Source organism: Ciconia boyciana, chromosome 3 (assembly GCF_034638445.1).
Source record: "Ciconia boyciana chromosome 3, ASM3463844v1, whole genome shotgun sequence".
NCBI classification, from domain to species: domain Eukaryota; kingdom Metazoa; phylum Chordata; class Aves; order Ciconiiformes; family Ciconiidae; genus Ciconia; species Ciconia boyciana.
Window position 1 is genome coordinate 36,096,832 of NC_132936.1, and position 21,459 is coordinate 36,118,290.

General features: G+C 43.6%; 1 protein-coding gene across 7 annotated transcripts in view; it reads right to left on the bottom strand.

Annotated features, from left to right (window-relative positions):
* Positions 1-21,459, bottom strand: part of FILIP1 (filamin A interacting protein 1) — a 110,847-nt gene that overhangs the window by 22,434 nt on the left and 66,954 nt on the right. The window contains exon 1 of one of the 7 annotated variants that reach the window (XM_072855319.1): positions 5,156-5,352. The exons of 5 other annotated variants lie outside the window; for them this stretch is intronic. The gene's annotated coding sequence lies outside the window, so the exon portion shown is untranslated. Of the gene's footprint in view, positions 1-4,799; positions 4,974-5,155; positions 5,353-21,459 lie in introns of those variants that run through there. One more of the 7 variants, XM_072855320.1, reaches the window with a different exon arrangement.

The following is a 21,459-nucleotide window of genomic DNA, read 5'->3' on the forward strand; positions in this document are numbered from 1 at the left end:
AAATCTGGTTCTGTGAGGAATGGATGGGAAAGCAGCATCCAAATCTGTGCAGATGCCAAAGTAATAAACAAAATCTACACGTTTTCAGTGTTACTTCTAAACACTAAAATAAAGCTGAGTTTAAGCTTGCTCCCAGTTTTCCATCCTTCTACAACTCTCATACCTCAGTGGTTAAACTGGAATTTCAGCAGGACTGCAAGGTGATGTTGTCCCCTCTTGACCCTCACAACTGATTTATTATCAGGCTTCTCATCTGACTGCTGCTGCTAATGTTCGCTAAGTAACGCAGACCCGCATGGGCTCCAATACAATACTAAAAGCATCTCAGACTCGCACCATGTGTGTCTTCAATGTGTTATCCAGAGCAGCTGCACTCTGGATTGTCAAGAGGTTGAAAGCACCTGCATTCAGGGTCAAAATAAGCAAAAAATAAAATAAAAACAAAATAAAACCAAACCTTTAATAATGAAATGTGGGGCTAGATACAGCCAAAACACTGACAAGCCAACAATTTGGTACCCCCAGTCCATTCCCTGTATTTGCTGTCTTGGTTTGTTTTTTTTAAAGATGGGGAGAAGTATTTGGATACAATTGGATCATCTGCGTTCATCACTAAGAGTCTCCAGGGCTCAGCATCCGGACCACAGCAGGGAAGCAGGCAGATCTGCTCCGGTTCCCTGTGGAGAGGGGGACGGTACCACCTGCTCCTCTGTGGACAGTACTGCTGAGGTCTGTGCAGCACCTCTTCTCCCCATGGGTTACCACATGTATCATGTCAAAACATGCAGCCCGAGGCATTCCCTGAATACAAGGTCTTCTGCTGCATGAGGGTCCAGGTGGTCTCTCCCTCTCCTTGCTATCTGTCCTCCCCACAGTATTTGAAGAACAGGTGCCCTACAGCTGTCCGGCGTTCAAGACGATCACACTCCCCCTTGCAGTATATTGGATAAATAGAACAGCAAACCCTTAGGTATGAATACGTGCAAACTGTTAACTGCCTCAGTTAAAAACTATCACCGCAGGACAACGCTGTTCCCTGATTTTGTACCACAAAAGAAGATGCCTGACTGGCACGGGGCAGGACACTGGACTGCAGAAGCTACTGAGGCAACCTTGCGTGGTCCCTGCTGCGCTGGGGAGCTGCAGCTCCTGCACCCCTGCACAGACTGCAGCATTAGCTGCTCAGTCGCACCAGGCAGCGCTAGGGCAGCGGGAGGGAGGTCTGTGGGCAGCCATGCCAGGGAGTTAGGAGCATGAAGACTTTCAACAACCAATCTCAGCTTGCAGAGTGGGCAGACACTGGAGTGAAGGAAGAGCAACTACGGACTTAGTTTTAGCCTCCTTCATGAATGGTGTGCAGGAAGCAGCCAGTGAGGAGGAAGGTGGGAGTGGATGGGCAGTAACCAGGCCCTCCCTGTCCTCCTTCCTTTGGGTTTGGTGCTGAAGCGTTTCATTGCACAAGGTCTTTCTGCTTCCCCTTTCCCCCTCCAAGCTTCAGACTGATCATCAGAAGCACGACAGGATGCTGATTGCTGCTGAACCCTATCCCTCCACAGATGTGGCTTCATTTCTTTTATTATGGTTACATTCCTGTGCTTTGTCCTACCCATTCTCACTGCCTTGCTCAGGCTGGGGCTAATCACTCCTTCAGGTTTGGATGGTAATTTTTTCTTCTAGCAAACCTGGCCAATACCATACTTTCTGCACCACCACCCCCCAGCTACATGCCAGCTGCCAGAAAGTCCAGTTATTGTGTCAGTGTATTTGTTAAGAGACAGTTCTGGGTTACAGCATAGACAGAGTTTGTAAAACAGCACATTGGGTACGTTGGGAAGAGATGTCCAACACAAGCAGGGTTGGTTTGGTCTGCTGCAAGTGAGTCCCTGAGTCTGCCCTGAAGGACAAGTGGCAGAGGACATGGATGGCTGTATCTCCTCCTTCCAATTAGAAATGCAAAGTCATCGAAGGGCTTCTTGCTGGAGTCTGCTGGTTAGCCATCAGGGTAGTTTAACATTCTCTTTAAGGCTGATCAATTCATTGAATCTATGAAGCTACAGACTTTGCTTAACCACATACATTGTTTTTCCTGTCAAGTTCAGTCACTGAGATGCAAAGGAGGAACCCCACAGTACCATTTTCACAGTGTCTCTTCTCAGACCAGAGCAAGACTTCAACATGAATTATAACTTACAGCTGGAGAATAATGTTTTCCTGTTTTTGAAGGACATTGCAATAGTTTCATACCAGGAGAGCTCCAATGGGCATTACTGGATTTTAGATGGGATTTATTTAATTTGTAAATGGTAAAAGCACTAGCAGTAGCAAGACCTTAGCTAAAATCAAGCATTAGTTCTTGTGTACATTTGCAAAAGAAATTACAAATAGTGGTCAGCAGACATTTTCTTGCCTTCTGAAGGATCATAAACTTCATGACTACATTTGAAATACAATAAATGTAGCAAACTGGGAACTATAAAAACCCTGCTTAGCACTGATAGCTGATATGAGAAGCCATTGTCCAAAGTGGCTTATAATATTTTAAGAAAATATGAAGAAGTTTCAGTTTTCAGGGGAAAGATGCTCAATGATTTCCAAAAACCTACCTCTCCCCTCAAAAAAGCATCACTTCAGAATGTTTTAAACAGAGCATGCCAAAGTGAAAAGCCCCCAAAACATTTGTTGAAAATTATACCAGTGTTTGCATTGCCCTTTCCATTTGTACTTCCATCAAAATGAGAAAACATCACAAATGCTCATGAGACCTTTTCCATCTCTAGCGTAGAAATGGGCACTCACCAACGCAAGGAAACCCTGGTAAGGCAGGGCAAGCCAGAGGACGACCTGAAAGGACATGAGCTGCCCCCGCGGTTTGTGTACGTGTGAACATTTTGGCACCACATTTCAGCTGCGTTGGCCTGGTTTAGCTCCCTGCTCTGCAAAGAGACTAAGCCAAGCTTCCCAAGGTGTCTCCCAGTGTTTAATGAAGCAATCATAGGAGGGGCTAATGTGGAGGGCAATCTGGAGAGATGTGGAGAGCTATTTCCCCTGCTATCAAGACAGGGGCAGCAGGAGAACAGCAGGTAGAAGGAAGAGGATGGGAAGGAGGGAAGCAGGTAAGGTCTCCGGAGGACCTTTTAACTGAGTTCGTACACAGCCTGGAGGTCCACAGAGCTTCTCATTGCTGCTCTAGCACAAAGCCATCTCAGACGTACTGCTCCTGTAGTACCCTCTTTTGCCATTTAAATTCCAAAAAGTTTGTTGCGATGAGATGTAATGACTTCTATCCTATTTTGTGGATGGCCAGAAAGTGGGGATTAAGAGAAGCGGGTTAACGAGGACTTGGTCACTCTAAGGATGAGCTGACTGACCTGATGAAGGCTGCTTCCTCCCCGAGGGGCCAACAGCATTTCTGCCACTCACACAGCAATCCCAAGGAAGCATGGGAAAAGCAAATGCCTTCGCAACCTTGTCCTTCCACTTCAACCCTAAAGGGTTTGCTCCTGCATATGCAGAGTTAGAGAGACTGGACAACTTCTTAGTGGTAGCTAGAAAGCTGCTGCCCATTAAGTGATTTGAGAGGCTGGTCACTAGAATCCCAGGACAATGAAAACCAGCAAGTTTAACTTAATAAAGGAGTTCCCTCTTCTTTTTTTTCCCCCTGTTTAATGTACAACAGCTGATTTTGAAGATTATTTCTACAGCCACTGGGAAATCCTCCCCATGTCAGGACTATTTCTGAGTGCTTCCACGTTTGGGGCCAGGCTGAGATACCCAGAGGCTGAGTTTCAGTGACTCTGGGCACTTACAATTTCAGCTAAAATCAGAGAGAGCCAAAAGGTGGTCAGGCTCTCTAGGAAGCAAAACAATCAGGCCTAGCTCTCAAGTTGGGCAATTGAGTATTAGGTAACATTCAAATCATCAGCTTCAGTCCTTCCCTCATATCCATCTCAACTGAGAGAAGAAAGATGTAAATGAGATCAGATCCCATGGCAAGGAAAAGAATAAAGCACGTCTGTATTACTTTCTCCTTTCTATCCATTAAACTTTAAAGCCAAGGAACAGGGACAAGTGTTTGAATGACCTTGCTACAGAACTTCCTGAGTTGCTGTTCAGTTTATCACAGGGTCAGCTCTGAAAACAAATAAAAACTTGTAAAAAAAAAAGTGATCAGTTCTAGTGAGTCTAAAGCCAAATTTTTGTGGCTACCTACTATACAAAGTTGAAGCGTAAAAACCCGCATATTCTTCATTGCTGAATTAACTTTTGAGAAGTTACTGTATCAAATTATAGCAAAAGCAAATTAATAATCTTGCTACTTCAAAACTACATGACAGTTCCCAAATTATACTGTAGAAAACATTTTCTTTACTTAGGAGGACACATTGCTTGTCTTCTACAACAATTTTTCCTCCTCTTTTTGTTTCTAACACTGATTTTGTAAAAATTAAAATCCAGTTTGCTGAAATAGTTCATTTGTGTTGAAACGGTCTTACTTCAACTGAACAGTGAGTAAGGGCAGTATTTTGGAATAAGACCACTTACTAGATTCAGTGTCCCACCACCTTTCCAGCACCTTGTTCACATAAGAAAAGCACCAAAGAACTTTAAGAACAAAACACGACCAAAACCAGTTCAGGCTATGAAACAGGACAGGCACTTTTTCCCAGCCCCCCAGTTAAGATATCCCCATTAATTTCGCAGGTCAGAGGAGGGGAAGGGGGACGAGCAGAAAGCATGCAAACAGCATCTGTGAGAAAAGGAAGCAGCAGCGCTCAGCTGAGAGACGGAATTTGCCGAACCTGTCTCCGAGCTGCGGTTATCCTTCCCTGACCCCTCGCAGCGCTGTCCGGGCGAGGAAGCCCCGCAGCACCCCGCCCCAGGCGCACCTTCCGCGGCTCCAGCCAGACACTAAGGGCAGCGCAGATGTACCCCTCCAGCCCGGCTGCAGCCGCAGCCGGAGCCGCGGCGGCGGGCGCGGGGCTGCCCGGGGCGGAGGCCGAGCATCCCGGCCCCCCGGAGGCAGACCCCGCTCCAGCCTCCCGCCGGCGCCTCCGCTGATGCCCAGCGCGTTCAGTTAACCACTGAGGTGCGCATGTACAAGAGCAATTAGCTCTGCTCAAATTAAAAACATTTAAAAAAATCCGCGTTATCTTACCTTATAATTAGCCTTTTTTTTTTCCTAAAGCGACCAAAAACGTATTACAAAAGGAAAGTTGTGCAGCACGGCTCGCCCCGCGCCGGCTCAGCCGCTCCGCCGGCGGGAAGGCGCCCTCACGCCGCTGCCATCTCCCCTGCGCGCCGCAAGGTGACGGCTGCGGCCCGCCGGGGGGGCCGGGCCGGGCCGGGCCGGGGGGGCCGGGGCAGGGCGGGGGCCCGGGCCGGGGGGGCCGGGGGGGCCGGGGCCGCGGCGCAGCATCGTGCTCCCTCCCGGGGCAGGGGGAGGGGGCGGAGCCGCCGCCGCCGCGCCTCGGCGGGGCAGGAGGGGTGGAAGGGGGTGCGCCGGCTCGGCGGCTCGCTTCTGCCAGCGCTTCCTTTTAGCGCCACTCTCCCCGAGTTTATTATTGACAGCCGCCTCCGGGCTTAGGGTTTATAGGTTAACGATTAAGAAATAATAATTTGATCGCAGAGAACCCTTGCGAATTGCTTTCGTTTAACTGAACGAGGATGCACAAAAGCGATGCTTCCCAGTCCGAGCCGCCAATTCATTCCCCTGACTCAAGAAAAGTTCCTGCTGCTTTTCTCTTGTCTTCCTGGTGTTTGAAGTGACAGTACTACTGTTGGTAAGCACTGGCTGATCTTAAGATCAGTTGATAAAGGCATGAATACATGAAGAAAATCCCCTGTGGATTTAATATACATGCATATTTGTTTTTGAAAATTCATGCATAGTAGCAAGGCTGACTGAGAGTCTGCATGAGGTCTGAAAAGCACGGTTCTGCTAGCTCCCTGCATTAAAGAAGTCCTAAATCAGCCCTTTTGTTCCCAAACTAACATAAAAGAATTTGGGGATTCCTTCTATTTGCCTAATGATGCCCTAGATTGCCCACGGTCACCTTTTCAGTCTTTACAAGGGGAACAAGAAACCACTCTTCCCTTTCCTTTCCCCTTCCCTTTCTCCTCCTTCACCTTTTCTTCCCTCTTCCTCTTCCCTTTCCCCTTCCCATTCACCTTCCTCTTTCCTTAAGAAGCTTGTAATATCCAAAAACACTGAAAGCATATCATGTCAAATATTATTACCCACAAAAATGGACCAATGTTTGTTTACATTTTTGAGAAACTATCTAATTTTGTGTTCTTTCATTATTTTTCCTCGGGAGCCTCGCCTCATTCAGCATACAGGCTGGACAGTGCTCATTTGAAAAGCAGGTGCTTAATGATTGATTTTATGCTCTTTATTCAAGGCCCTATTTACCACACACTCTTCAGACGCTGCTGAGAACAGAATTATTCATTTCTGGCTGTGAGATAGAAGCACAAAGGGACTAGGGTTTAGGCTGGGACACCTGCTCCGGGGTACGTAGGATGTGGTTTTCAGAGCGCTGCAGGGTGGGTGCTGCTCAGCTCACAGCCCCATTTGCCTCCAGCTCAGGAGTGGATGCTCCAGACTCCTGCATGTCAGAGCCCAGATCTCCAACAAGCTCCACAAAATGAGAATCAGTCTTAGAGTGAAAAACGTTCACAACCCATGAAAATTAGCTTCACATGACTTAACTAGCGCCATGTAGGAAATCCGTCACACAAACTCAACAGGGGTAGAGTCACATTTTCCAGGGAAACATATAGCAGCCTTAATCATTCTCTCCTTTTTTATATTCCCCTACCTCATTTACTAAATACTTTCCAAAAGATGAAGTTGGGGTCCTACAGAGAAATCGTTGCCTCCTGTGTGCAAAGCTGATGCGTCTCAATGTTTCTATTTTTCCAGTATCAGAGGAAAGGTTTCTGTGCAAAACTTGTGTTTGATTATGCAATTACAAATGATCACACGCATTGAGCTGACAAACGTTCTGCTTAATCTACTTACTGTGTCCTTTGCAATCCTAATAGTTCTGGTAGAGCTACATATTCTTTAAAAAGAGGAAATTGCACGCACAATGGCAAACACTAAAATAGATATCCACCATCGAAATTTAATGATGTGGCATTATATTGGCACTTAGGGAGATAATCAGAAGAGTTTAGATCCTTTAGATTGCCTGCATAAAAGTCTGCACTCTTGGGTTAACAAAATAATTGATAGCAATAGCAGGTTGTCAGCCTCAAGGCAGTTTGATACTAGAAAGGCAAAGAGCACTTTGCAAGCAAGTTTCAAAACTATCTGCTGACAGATGGGTTTGACTGTGATCAGCAGCTGAGAGCAAGGCTCTGCCCCGCTGGCGCTGCTGGCTCTGCAGGAGGATATCTGGGCACACACCCCGTCCTGGCTGGCTCTGGGCACCGAGCTCATTGCACAGCTCGTCCCAGTCCCGCTGCACCCACCGTTCGGTCCCAGGCTCCTCCTCGCCTCTGCACTCTATTTCTAACCCCCACCTCTCCCAAATCCGCAGCCCTCCTAGATGTCCCCTCGTATCTGCTCTGGCTCTTCTTTCGTCCGTGATGCCACGCCTGGGCCAGGCTGGAACTGCAAGCGACACGTCTTCCCTCATCTGTGTTTTCATGGTCTCAGCTCAGAGCAGAAATTTCAGGGACGTCAAGAGAATCCTAATATTTATATTAGGAAAGCAGCTGTGAGTTTATAGCAGTCAGCTTTGTACAGATGTGACATGAAGAAGGGAGGGGACACTGGGGGTCCAGGCCAGAAGGGATCACCCGTCTCATGAAGTCCGACCACTCATAATCACAGCAGCCATGCAGTAGACTCCAGCCTACACCAGAGACCTCAAGGGATTACCTCTACCCATCACAAATTTGACAGCAAAAAACCAGCAGCCAGAACTATAATGTGCCACGAGAAGACCAGAAAGTGACTGAGGGCATTGCCAGTATCCCTACCTGACAAGGGATGTGTTAAAGGGAATGCCCAGAGGATGCCACAAAGCCTGCTCCAGTCTAAGGCACTGCCTCTCCTCTTGCCTTGGTGCAAGCAGAGTGTGGTGTCCTCCAGAGGGTGCTGCATCATAAAACCACAGAATGGTTGAGGTTGGAAAGGACCTTGGAGATGTCTAGTCCAGCACCCTGCAGGTCCAGTTAGAGCAGGTTGCACAGGGCCTACTCTACTTTAGTCTTGGACACCTTCAAGGATGGAGACATCACAACCTCTCTGGGCAACCTGTTCCAGGGGCTGACCGACCACATCTTGAAAAAAACCTAAATTCAGCTGGATCACTAAGACAAGGCAACATATACCACAAACACTGCCTCATGATAGTCACCAGCGGCACCTCTGACCAGCAGTGATCCTCAGAGGGGACTTATCCCAGACTGCCAGCTCCCTCAGCTTACTCTGCAACTTAGAAATAAAAGCACAGGGAACATGGTGTAGAGTCACTGAAGTTGTCTGGATGTGAGCCAGCAGACAAATGGCTGCAAGACTTGTTAGAGGAAGTGCAATGTGGTAGTGGTGAGCCTACACACCCTACACTAGCTGAGATATGTCTGGACCACCACCAGACTTCCTAATTTGTCTCCATCACCAGTCCAACTACTCCAGGTACCCACCACTACGGCAGTACCAGAGCTATAGATGGCATCACGTAGGATGTCACAGCTAAGGTCAAACAGGCCTTTAACCTTTACAATTTTTCTTTTACTGCATAGGAATCAAATTATGTGTATATATAAAAATATAAAGGTACTCCATATGTGTATATATAAAAATATAAAGGTACTCCATATGTTGTTATTCCTCAAGAGTACCGTCACTTTTAAGTCACATCAAAGGCTGGGAAAATGTAACTTGCTCCCCAGAATTTCACGAATCATTCTGTTTATGCTTTCATTGGGATGAAGTAGTCCAAGAAACACATTCCCGAGTAAAGCAGCACTTGCAACATTGTGAGACCAGATAAGAAAACCACCAAGAAATAAAAACAGGGGAAGGAATAGATAGGAATTCCAAATTCCAACTCACCTCTGAAAGTCAGAAATTGTACTGTGCATCTGGCACAGTTGTCTGCTATAGAGGAGAGTAACTGGGAAGCAAAATATGGAATTGGTTTAACTATTTAATGATGTGCTAATAGACTACACATTTCTTTGATAAGTTGCTCTCTTTAAAAATTCACTAAACTCTGCACAGCAATGGATTCCTCTTGTGGATCTTAGAGACTTGTAGCAAATGATTGCCTGATTATAAAATTCTCTGTAAACAGGCCTTTGTAACCTTTCCAGCAGACCGCCCTGCTCTCTGTTGGCTCTTTATCTTCAGTGCAGAAACATATGTAACATTTATAGTGAAGGCAGCACTGGCAACTTTCTCCAAGTTCTCTAACATGTTATGAAAAGCCCAAATATTTCTGTTTGTGCAAAACAAAACTTCTCCTAAATTTGTGTTTACTTACATACCTGAAAAAGTACACTGTGTTGCTTGCCAGACTTAATTTTTTTGTTCATAAAACCTTCAAAGCAGTGAAAATCTTCCATCATTATTTTGGGGTTTTTTTCCCTCCTTTTGGTAAGCCAAACTCATTTGGTAAGTCAGACCTGTCCTCCACTTTCTACTTAACCAGTTGCCTACACTGAGCATAACAGATATTGATGAATTCAGTGGCATCTTGATAGAACATGAAAACTTTGAATATTGAGGGAGGGGAGAGGCTGATTTTAACTTGCTGCTGAAGATACAGTGAACAAGGTGATCTGTTGGGCCTTTTGGAGACAAATAAATAATGAAGATAAATACAGTAAATTCTTGAAACATGACTTTGTAGGAAAAGCCTGAAAAAAAGACTTCAAGTTGGACTCTGTGCTGTTATATCTCAGGCAATACATTTTATATGGCGTACGTCATGCACACTAAAAAACTTCATTTGGTGAGCTGCACTGACACCTGGCTTTGTTCACCTTTGTTCTTATTTAAAACAGGTTGTTCCATGCAGCTGTTAAAGAAACTGCACGCACATACACACACGCACACACATTTGCACACAGGCTTTTTTATTACTCCTCAGAACTTTCTAAATAAGTCAAGCTGCCTAGATTTTAAATTGTTTTTCTCTTTGCAGCATGAAAATTGCCCTGTGTTAGGATCTGCTGCCTTTTATGGAAGCATGATTCAAAAGTTTTACAAAAGCATTTCTGGTTTTGTTTTCCTTTTCCACTATTTTTTTCCCTTCTGGTTTTCTGCTTTCTTAACACTTGTGTTTATCCTTTTGATATCTGGGAAAGCTCAGTATCTCCAGTACTGGGGGACTGCCTGAAGAGAAGGTGATTACAGCTGAAGTAGGACCCGTCTATACCAAGGATACCGTTTTATGGTATGATTTGACCATTATTTTGTGAATAAGCACCAACAGTGTCATAGAAGCAGGCTGCGGCCCTTTGACGAAAAGCATCTCTGGAGCCGGGGCAGAGCTGTCCAGGACCTCAGCAAAGTGCCACATGGCAGGATGGTTCCTTGCTGTCCCCTGTGGGCCTGCCATTTTTAGCGTCGGCTGCTCCACCTATCTGTGCTTTGTCAGAGCACCCCACTAATGTCATCTTTACCTGCTCTGGTCTCCACCTTTGTTTTTCTGAATTACTCACTGTTGATGTGCTAGGTGTTCATGTGGAAAAATGATGTGGAGGAGTGAGCTTGAGGCTTTGAGAGCAGGGAGAGCCATGGCTGTTCTCAGCTTACCAGGAGAGACTTAGACTTTTGGCAGTGCCTCGGCCTCTTTTGCTCAAGCTGGGTCTGGGACATGAATTAAGCCTGACTGATTTTCACCTGTGTGCTGCTTTTGTTCTGTGGGCAGCTGGCTCTCTGTTGTTACCCCTTCTGCTGTCTCCCCCTCACCCGACTTCTCCGAGTGTGGGTTTATAGAACAGAAATACTCCATCTAGAGATGAGGGTCACATTTTTAAGCGTGACAATAAGTAACTCATAAAGAACAGTGGTGAATATTCCCTTACTGGAAACTGAAAATCAGGGCAGAATTGCTGTATTCCCTAAAGTGTATCATCTGTTGGTGCAAGCAAGTTCTGGGAAGTTCCAGTGCCTGTGCTATGCTGCATCAAGCACCATCATCAATATGATGCCTTCTGCTTCATTTTTGCTGTATTTTTCTTTATATGTCTTCTGCTTGCAGCTCGGTCTCTCTTCCATCTTCATCTCTTCACCATCTTTCTTCCCTCTGTCATCCACCTGGAAGGCTCTACAGCGCTCTACTTTTGCCAACAGCTAGTTTCCCTCACCACTCCTTCTGTTCTCATTAGTCTCTTAATTCAGATTCACTTCCCATATTCTTTGTCTTGTGTCTGCCATCCCCTGCCCTAAACCTGCCTCTTTGCTATTCCGTGTCCTTTACCTTTCAATTCCATCAGTTCAGTTCTTGCCCTATTGCTCTAAATCCTGCTGACCTTTTCTGGAATTTCTTTTTCTTTTGTGCTTCTCACTGACTCCTCCTCAAAGCAAGGTGATCCAGTGACTGACTGGGACTGAAAGGCACCTGAGTCCTACACCTAAAACTAAAGGTTGTCCACCTCACTGCTTCCCATTTGATACACCACTGAAAGAATGTATTTGACAGAGTGAATAAAACAAGTGGGCAGGAAAAACAAGAGAAAACAGGGTCCAAAGAATTGCTGCTTTGTTTTAGCATCAAGCAACCCAAATGATGGTGTCTGGAGCCACCATGACAGTCTCAAACATGGGAAAGTGTTAAAAAAAAAAGAGCAAAGAGGTTTAAAATCTGGATTTAGGAAGTAGCATCATTCATATAATTGCACACACTGGGCTAGTCAAGCATGGAAAAGCTCACACAGCTGTACAACAGCAATGCAGCTTGAGAGCAAGAGTCTGCTCAAGTGGAGTCAATGTAAAAACTCCCATCTCCCTCAATGCAGGAGCTCAGATTTTCTTAGAAATACAGGCTATGTGTGCACTAGTTTATATCATATTTGGCCACCTCAGTCAGCTTGGCATAAGGATAAAACAATACACACCTATAAAAGCGGAGAAAAATAAATAATCTCATGAAGATTCCTTCTTGGATTTTTAAACATGACTTCCTGTGAGCACCATATTCAGTGATTTAGCAAATAATGAATCCTCAGTAAAATTTTCAAATGCTGTAAAAGAGCAGTCAACGGCTGCTTTTATGGACTAAAGAGAGACTGATAGATTTTAACAACATCAGCACTGAGTAATCCTGGCTGTCACACCACATCCTAATATGTCATGTCCCAACTGTCAGTCGGAAAGGCTATGAAGGTATTTCTGTTAATTTTCATGCCAGGACCCTCAGCTTTTGCCCTGAACACAAAGGAGCACACACCTGCCCACCACATCCATCTCATAACCCCACCTTTGCTAGTGCTTTTTGCCCCTGTGTTCTGGAGGTGCAGCATAAATGGACATCTCCCCCTTGCCCCCCAGAAAAAAAACAGAACCCACCACAAGCCTGAAAAAAAAAACAAACAAAAAACCCCTACACCTACACAAAGCTTTTCTACTACCACATAGCTAATTACTACAGCTCATGCAATTCTTAGGTTTGCTGCTTGCATTAGAAGATTTGTGTCTATTGAGAGGCAATTATAGAAGAGACTGTCCCCACTGTACACCCCACAGCACTCACCCAGGGGCTAGACTCTTCCGAAATTTGAGCCTGCTATTTCAACCTCCTACTTGTAGTTGCTTAGAGCAGGATCCAAAAAAGACTCACATAGATTTCTGAATGCAATTAATGAAGAATTTAAAGAGGGAAAGAAAAAAAAAACAAAACCAAAAACCAACACACATATAAATCTGAATGTTTATAGGCACCTGATTTTGGGGCAGATCTGTGCTTGGTTGCCCAAACTTGCTGTTGCACATCCTTGGAAGTCCCATCATCTTGCCTGAGCTGAACATCATTCTCCACCTGAGCTTATGTGGGCCTCATGAAATACCTGTCTTTACACAAAAAATGGTGAGGAGCTTGTTCTGAGGACCAGGGAGACACGGGCTGACCACAGCCACTGCACAAGGACAGGAGCCATAGGTGCTTCCATGCAAAGGAAGATTTGCAAGGGGGCTGCCTCTTGCACCAGCACCTGAGAGCTGCATTACTAGTCCAGGCAGTGGCATACCTGGTTTTATTTCTCTGCTCAGTCTGAAATAATTCCAGCTTGTACTACCCCTTTCCAAGTTGATGTCCTGACCACCAGCCTGTTGAGTGTTTGGACAGTGAAAGGAAAGGACAGGGAAAACTCATGTACCCAGATGGAGAGCAAGGACGGAGAAACCGGGCCAGTTTCATACAGTAAGTGTGAATTAGAAGGTGCTCTTCTTGCCTCCGCTTGCCTTAAAATTTCTTTCTGCCATGTCTGTGTTACCCTCTGAATAACTGCATGGCTTATGCATCCTGGCCCTGTTGTTTTCTAATCAGGTATTTGATTGTCAGTTGTTGATTTCCACTCAGCATCCTTGCTTACAAATCACTATTATTTTAAAAAATGTTATCGCTACATAAGTGCAAATGATGCCTCATGCACAAAGAGAGGCAAAATCAGTTTGGAAAAGCTTACAGCCTCCTTGGTAGAATCAATAGGCAATACTGACCAAAAATAATTCAAAATACAAAGGCGTTATTTGGCTGTAGAAATTATGTAAAAATAATATAGTAAGAAATTATTATTATCATAAACAGAAATACATACAGAAGTTATATAAAAATATAATCATACAGGAGATAAATATTGTTGATAAGTTATTTTGCTGGAGAGCAAACTCTTATCGAGGAGCTGTAACTCCACTCAAGAAAGTACGCTGTATGTAATACATTTCTATATGCATATATGTACTTCTACAGGTACATACACACATACACGCACACACAATTTTAACATTTTCAGAGTTCCTACCCTGATTCTCATTAATCCCATTAATCAAGAAGAGCTCTACTGACTTCAAGGGAATTGCACCAGTGCCAGCTTTGTGCTCATAAAATCCAGCGTCTGGTTGGTGTTTTTATGGATTAGTTATTTCCTAAGACCCAAAGAAGCTGGATGCAGAGAGCTGAGTGTGCTAATGATGGACACAAAGCAATAATACCTGCCACTGAAAGCAAGTTGAACCAACAGCACATGGGCTGTCAGGTAAGGACATGAGCCAGTCAAACCAGGACACACTCTTCTCCATCACAGGATTAGCAGTGCCCACAAAGCGTGAGCTGTGCGACCACTGCAAGCAGCAATGCTCCATCCTCTGCACCACCCGCCTGCCTTTCACCAGTACGGACACTGTTTTGCCCCTACTGTTTTTGGAAAGCGGGGTTATATCTCAGCCAGTAATTTGCAAAATGAAAAAATGTTGAAAGCTATGCATTATTTTAAAACAAGTTAAGTCATCTAGGAAAAGCCTGATAGTCAAATGATGAAAGAGAATACTTCTATCCCTTTTCCAGTTCCTCTGAAAATAAACATTTAAACAGAACTGTACAGGAACTTTCATCCTGTGATATATATACTTGTCACCAAGAGATACTTTTTCACCTATGACATAATTGCTATCATCAGAAAAGCATTGCTGTCACTCTGCTGTAATTTAGCCTCGTTTTCTGCTCATTTCTTTATCTTTTCTCATTAGGGCATTACATAGTCAGCTACATTACTATTCATCATTCCCTAATACAAGCAACTGGATAACAGAGCTGTGCGAGTAATTGATTTTTCAGTTTCAGAGCTGAACCAAAATTTCAATAAGTAATTATCAAAGAAAAAACAACTTTATTTTTCTCTCTCATTCAAGTGGAAAAAAAGTTTCATGAGGATTTCAGTGAAACATTTGTTCATCTTGAGTCAGTCATTTCATTTCCATCTTTGTCATTTTAAGAAAAGCAACAGATAGAGAGGACCATATCTTGGCACCATTCACCAAGCCAACAAGTGAAAAATCCTCGCTTTTCAGGAGATGGAGAGACCAGGCTTGGTGAATTCCTGTGTCTGGGGGTACTTGAATACCCAGGCACTGAACTACAAGAAGATTTTCACGCCTTTGGTGAAAAGAACTCAAAAAAGTATAAAAGTGACTTGTAAAAGTGGAACAATTTTACCTGGGAAGAGTGGGAACAGACACCCCAGGAGACCCAATGACATGACCAGCAAGATCTCCTCAGAGAGGTGGGTTCAGATCCCAACAGGTTCACGGGAGGATTGAAAGTCTCCCACAGTCCAGGTGAACAGCATAATCACACGGTTATTTGATATGTTTTTTTGACTAGCTGGTCTTGTGAATTAAGCCATCAGATTTTCTTTGGTGACATTTATAATAATTAACTTACACTCCAAAATGGCATTTTTAATGAGTTTTTTAAAAATTCGTCCAAACATTAACTATGGCAACACAATATTATAATCACAGATGCTTTACAAATATGCGCTGAATTATACATTTTGCATTCTGCATTTTTTCCTCCTCACAGTTGCACAAGCTTTGGCAAATTTCACAAGAACGTTTGGTTTGGATTTTTGCACCCCCCGGGTTTTTTCTTCTGCCTTAAGATTTTCCCACATATAAGCCTTAAAAAGAAATGAAAACTGAAATGATGCAAATATAAAACTCATTATTGGTATTCTCCACTGCTGGTGGAAATACTGCAGGAATGAGAAGGGATGCACAACTCAGCACCCTTTTTGGGAAAGAAGATGGAAAAAGCATTACATCTGTTTAGGGTTAGGAAAGCTTCTATATAGGCTCTCTGAGTCAGAATAACCCCCAAGTCAGATGACATCTTGAGGTTCTTCGCACAACTTAGTGGAAGTTATCTGACCATGTAGAACAGTTCTTGAGTATTTGTAGGGCATTAATCAAAAGAGTAAGTCAAATACTTTGCTAATCAGTCTGTACATCTCTGCACAGGTAAACTTGCATTTAAACGTAAAGCAAATATCCAACATGTTCAAGCTTGAGTGCCTATTAGCATATATTTATACTTGTAAATAAGTGGCATCTATCTAAATTTTTTAGAAATTCACTGAAACTTGGCACTTCAACTGAAATCTGTTTCTAATCTTTCTGAATGAGGAAGCAATTTTCCCTACATGACCCTGATTCAGTTCTTGTTTTCTTTGCCTAAAAAAATGACAACTTAAAAAGATGGCCTCAGTAGAGCTGTGAACGGATATTTATTTCAGTAGTATAATAACTCTGAAACATGCCAAAGGCCCCTTAAATGTTAAAATTGTTACCTACTGCACCCTGGACAGTTTGGGTTCGTGAGTAGATTTTGAATGAAGTCATTTTTTCCCCCGTCTGACCCTGGGAGCATTTGAATTGATGATTTTAGCAAGCAAACTTGCTAGGAATAATGAACTACATATAGTTTTGTATAATAATTCTCTCTCAAGGGCTGTGAAGCTGATGCCTACTTAGAAATAATTTTGGACGAATAGCTGAAACAACACATGATGCCATTTTATATAATCCCAGAAGTGACTGAAAGACTGGACAGTTTTGAGGACTATCCAAGTGTGAAGAGATGGATTTGGATTAGTCCCAGCTCATGGCAAGCCTCACATTGTGTAAGACTCACAATACTTTCATATTGTTTCTCCGCAGTCCGATGTGGCTGTTCGTTCTTTCATTTTTAAATTATCTTTGGAGCCGTTTGTTGGAACTTGGGACCAGATTCATTAGTTAAAACATAAACTTCGAGCAGTCACTGCCTCGCAGTCAGCTAGAGCTGTAAAACAGGACCTGCAAAATGGATGACCTTCAGATTTACTTAACTGTGCAGAAATGGTATTTGTCATTGCCAGGTTTTTTCATTTATTTCTTTTAACAGACTACCACAGAATTTGTGATCTGTGATCTTGTGAATATATTACACAGAAAATAGCCAGTGTTTCCAAACCATACAGATAGCATGTCATCCTAAAAGAAAAGAATAAAAACTGTACTGTTGCCCTTGTCTTCTGCATTATAAGATTAAAAGTTTAGAGCTGCACTTACTGAAAAGTAGACAGAGAGTGACTCAGTGCTCTACTACAGCCAGTAATGTGCGGTAAGATGAGTAACTACTGTAGGCAATGGAGAATTCCCACAGTCCCATCGGGCTGGCTTTTCCTTTTTTTGGGTCACAATTTGGAAACCAGGACACAGAAACAATCACCATATGAGAAAAAAGTCAGAGTACAAATATGGCTAAGAACTCTTGGAGAAAAAAAATAGCAAAAATCTTTCTGTAAAGTAAGTTAATTTCCAGACTTTAAAGGAATCACCGACAGATTACACAGTTACAGGCCAAAATCTGTGCTATATGTTTGCACCATATGCCTCACGACAATATCTCTGTATGGGGCTATTCTTACCACAGAATTTGATCTTATACTGATAAATCACAGAGATTTATTAGCCCTGAACACATCATACTTTTGGCTTGATTGTTCGCTAAACAAGTAATTGACTGATGGATACTCTGCCCTGCTGTCTTCCTGCCAGCTTCTTTATTTTACAAGCTCCATAAAAATCAAGAGAAAATGCAAACTGGAAAGGTAACGCACACAAAATCTCCAAGCTATGTCACACTCCAGCCTTTACACTTGCTTGGGTCCATGAAATAAAAGGAAACAAAAAGGCAAGCACTTCCCAATGAAAGGCTTGGTGCTGCCGTCTCGTGGGAAAAGGGAGAAGGGGAGCTTTGGTAATAAAAGCAGAAATGCAAAAAGGGGGAAAAAAAAGATTTTAAAAGCTTGCTAACATCAACACTCCCATTTTTGTTTCAAGACGGCTGTGTGCTTTATTGCTCGCAGATCAGTTTCCTTTGCAGGTGATGCGGGCCCAGAATTACATCACCAGCAGAGCAGCCAAGAGCATCTCGGTGCCAGGATGACCAAAGCCGAGAGGAATGTATTATCACAGACCTCCGAGGGACTTGCCAGTGCATTCCTTGCTGGGGGTGCTGTGATGGGGGAGGCAGAGAGGAGACAATTTTGCTCGAAGACTGAAAGGAAACTTTGTGGAGGAAAGATCTGGGGTCACAGTCCTGCTGTCTCCTCTAAGCAGATCTAATTATGGCCGTGTACTTCAAAAAGAGTGTTTAACTAAAACCAGATTTAGCAGGGCACTGCTTAGGAAGTACAGACTGAATCCTCGGCCTTGCCTTTGAGGAAAACGCGAAATGCTTCAGTGCACTGGGAACACTGTCGCTGTGCTTGTAAAGAATAATTTGAAGCTGCAGCAAGGAATGCAAGAGCCAATTTAAAATCCTCATCACTTCAGTGAAGTCTTACAACAAAATGTGACTAAACATAATATAGATGCTTTCAGACGGACAATACTTACATTAGATACTGGGTGCGTATTTACTGACACGTTGTGTGGTGGGGTAAAAGTCTCAGCAGTCTCAGGGATCATGCTGGAAATGATCAAATTACTCACAAACCAGTTGCACAGATCTCCCTTAACCAGCTCCAACAAAGCCTTTCTGCCACATCGCACCCTCTATTCGGCAAAACACGTCCCATGCATATGAAAGAATCTCCCTCCTCCCCTCATTTTTGAAGGCTTTCAGGCTATTTCTGCCACCGTCCTGCAGGACTGGCTCAGTGGTCCTCACCACAAGCCTGTTTCTGAACCATTAAAATCAATGGGAGCTTTCCAGTGCTTTTAATAGCACCAAAATGTGCTGTCAACAAACGGGATTAAAAGAAGAGTACAAGACAAATTGTTCAGAGATTAGCACCTCTAAAAATGTCAGGATTTTAAACCTCATCTCCTAGGTCGATCGAGAGGTCAAAGCGGTGCTGAGGTTACACAGAGCTCTGCCCTTTTCCACCAGAAGAAAAAGCCCTGCTGATCAAATAAAAAAGTTTATAATTGATCCTAAAAATTTCTCTCCCCCCGCCCCGCTCCCATTCCCTAAAGAGGAAGGCAAGACTAGGGACTAGGCAGAACAGAGAACAACCAAGTACCTGCTTTACACAAGAGCTTTTTGGGGTAGGGAAGCGCCAATGGCTGGTTTAGCTGCAGCCAGCTCAGCTGGTGCCCGAACACACGCCACCAGCTCACTCCCAAAGCATGGCTGAAGATCAGGAGGGTGCCAGTGCTGGGAGGACTAATTTTATCATTTCGGCTGCTGCTGCATGGTCTCCTGCTCTTCAGGTGTCCACTGCAAGCCACGTTGTCAGTGCAGCGCCAGTCAGACCCCTCATTCTCCACCTGCCAGACCAGAGACTCCTTACCCCACCGTCTGCCACCAAAGGTCTCTGAGGGGGCCCAGGGGCCTCCAGCTCTTCTCCTTATTCCTCAGCCTCATCAGGAGGCTCCAGGAAGATGGCTGCTTTTGCACTCCTGGGGATAGGAGATGCCCAAGGGCAACTTGATGTTACAGGAACAGCAGCTGAGGTGGGCAAGCATAGAAAAGGGGAATTTTGGTCGAATGGTAAAAATAGAAAATACTGTCCCTAACTTTCAAAACATTCCCATCTTTAGATATGATTATAGTGTACTATAAGGAAATTTGCAAAACACTTCAGCCACCATGTCTGTAGAAGCACCTTCCACTGAAAGTACCGGATTTCTTTCATCTGCGTCTGGCAAATGGTTGTCACTACTCTTTTCCTGTAACATGCCAACCTCTTCCACCACCTTTCTACAGCTTAGTTGCACTTGGTGTTGCGGAGCCAACACCAACATTCAGGCCCTCCAGCTTTCTCCATTTACCCCTCCTAGCTGTCTACATTTTGAATATCCCTGTGTACAATTTTCTCTTCTTTATACTTTTCATGCATAATTATTCTTGACAAATCACGTTTTCCTGTTACTTCCTCCCTGTGCAAGGCTGACCTAATAATGAGTCCCTCATAGGGACTGTTTGCTTTCATATCATGTTGTTGTGGATGGATTAGAGATAATGTATGAAAGTGTATGTAAAAAAATATTCCAAAGTAAATACATTAAGAGGGTGCTAGAAATATATTAGAACCGAGGCATATTTCTGCTCTTAAAGAATTTCCCTTATCTTGTTCAAACTTTCACAGGACAGCAAAAGCAGATGTGGCCTCTAAAAGTTGGTGTGGACAACAATGGTTAGGAAAGATTGGTAAAATACTGTGAGGAAAGAAATTACTTACATTACTTAGATCCAGGACAGAAATTATTACTGCTGTCATTGTACCAGACTGCTGTGAGATGGCTGTCCCACAGGACTGGTCTTCCTCCAGCTCACCCTGTCTCATTAACATTATAACTGCGAGTGCAGCAGAGTGGCTGACGGGCAAAGTTCACCTCCGTGTCCCTTTTCTTTTTCATGGAGACTACAAGTCTGTTCAGCTCTTAATAAAATAACCCTCAGGTCTCAAAGCACCACAGTAAAACAAATTATATATATAGTGGTACTTATAAAACAAGAATGCCTATGCAGGACCCTGAGAAATGCCTTTGGGCAGATCAGTTCTCTGTCCCAATATACAGATTAAGTGAGTATGGGAGTTTTTTGTATGTTTTAACCTATTGCAACTTAATCTTTCCACTACAAACTCTTTCTTTTTGACAGAAATCTATTGCTGATTGCCACTGTGGGGCTTTCCTGAGAAGTCCTCCCATCACCCTCTCTTTCTCTGTGAATGTAGCCCTCAAACAATACTATTTCCAGTTTTTAATACCTACAAAGATGTGGGTGCAGCCTCAGTTTCATGTGCACTCAGTAAACAAAGATGAGGAGTTGAGATCATTTAAGAGTATGCTTATGAGTGGTTTCCAGCCCATCCTGATTTTGCTAATCTGCTCTGCAAGTGATCTGGGAGGAGGACCCTGAAGAGGGAGGGACATGCATGCTTGGTTTTCTATGTTTAGCTACATGCCATGTTCTCTGTGCTTGGTCACTACTAAACTTGAAACGAATTTTCTCATTAGTGCCTTAGACAAACAAAGTGGATTAAATAGCAAACATCAGGTTTCTCATGTCACTCAACATAAATCAAAAGGGCTTCAGCACTGCAGTTCTTCCCCCACAGTCACCAGTACAGAGGCAGTGGCGACTACAGGCGGTGGATTTAGTTGCTCTTAAAGATCTACTTTCAATAGAAGTTCAAACTCAAATTCTTCTTTTTTTATTGCTGTTTTTCCAAAAATTGTAGCATGTAGAAAAACTGAAGTTTAAAAGACATGAAAGAGCAGGAAGAGTGTGAGAAAATGCCCACAGAGATGGGACTTGATATCTCACCAGTAGTAACATGAGTCAGTTGATTATTAATAAATACTTGATTGAAATAAATTGAAATAAATAAGTCAGTTCAAAACAGGTCATAATCTTAGGCTATTTAGTGGCCTTCACAAGTTGAGCTGGAATAATAAGGTGGCAACAACTGTCAAATTGAAGTGAATATAAAATGTCAAGA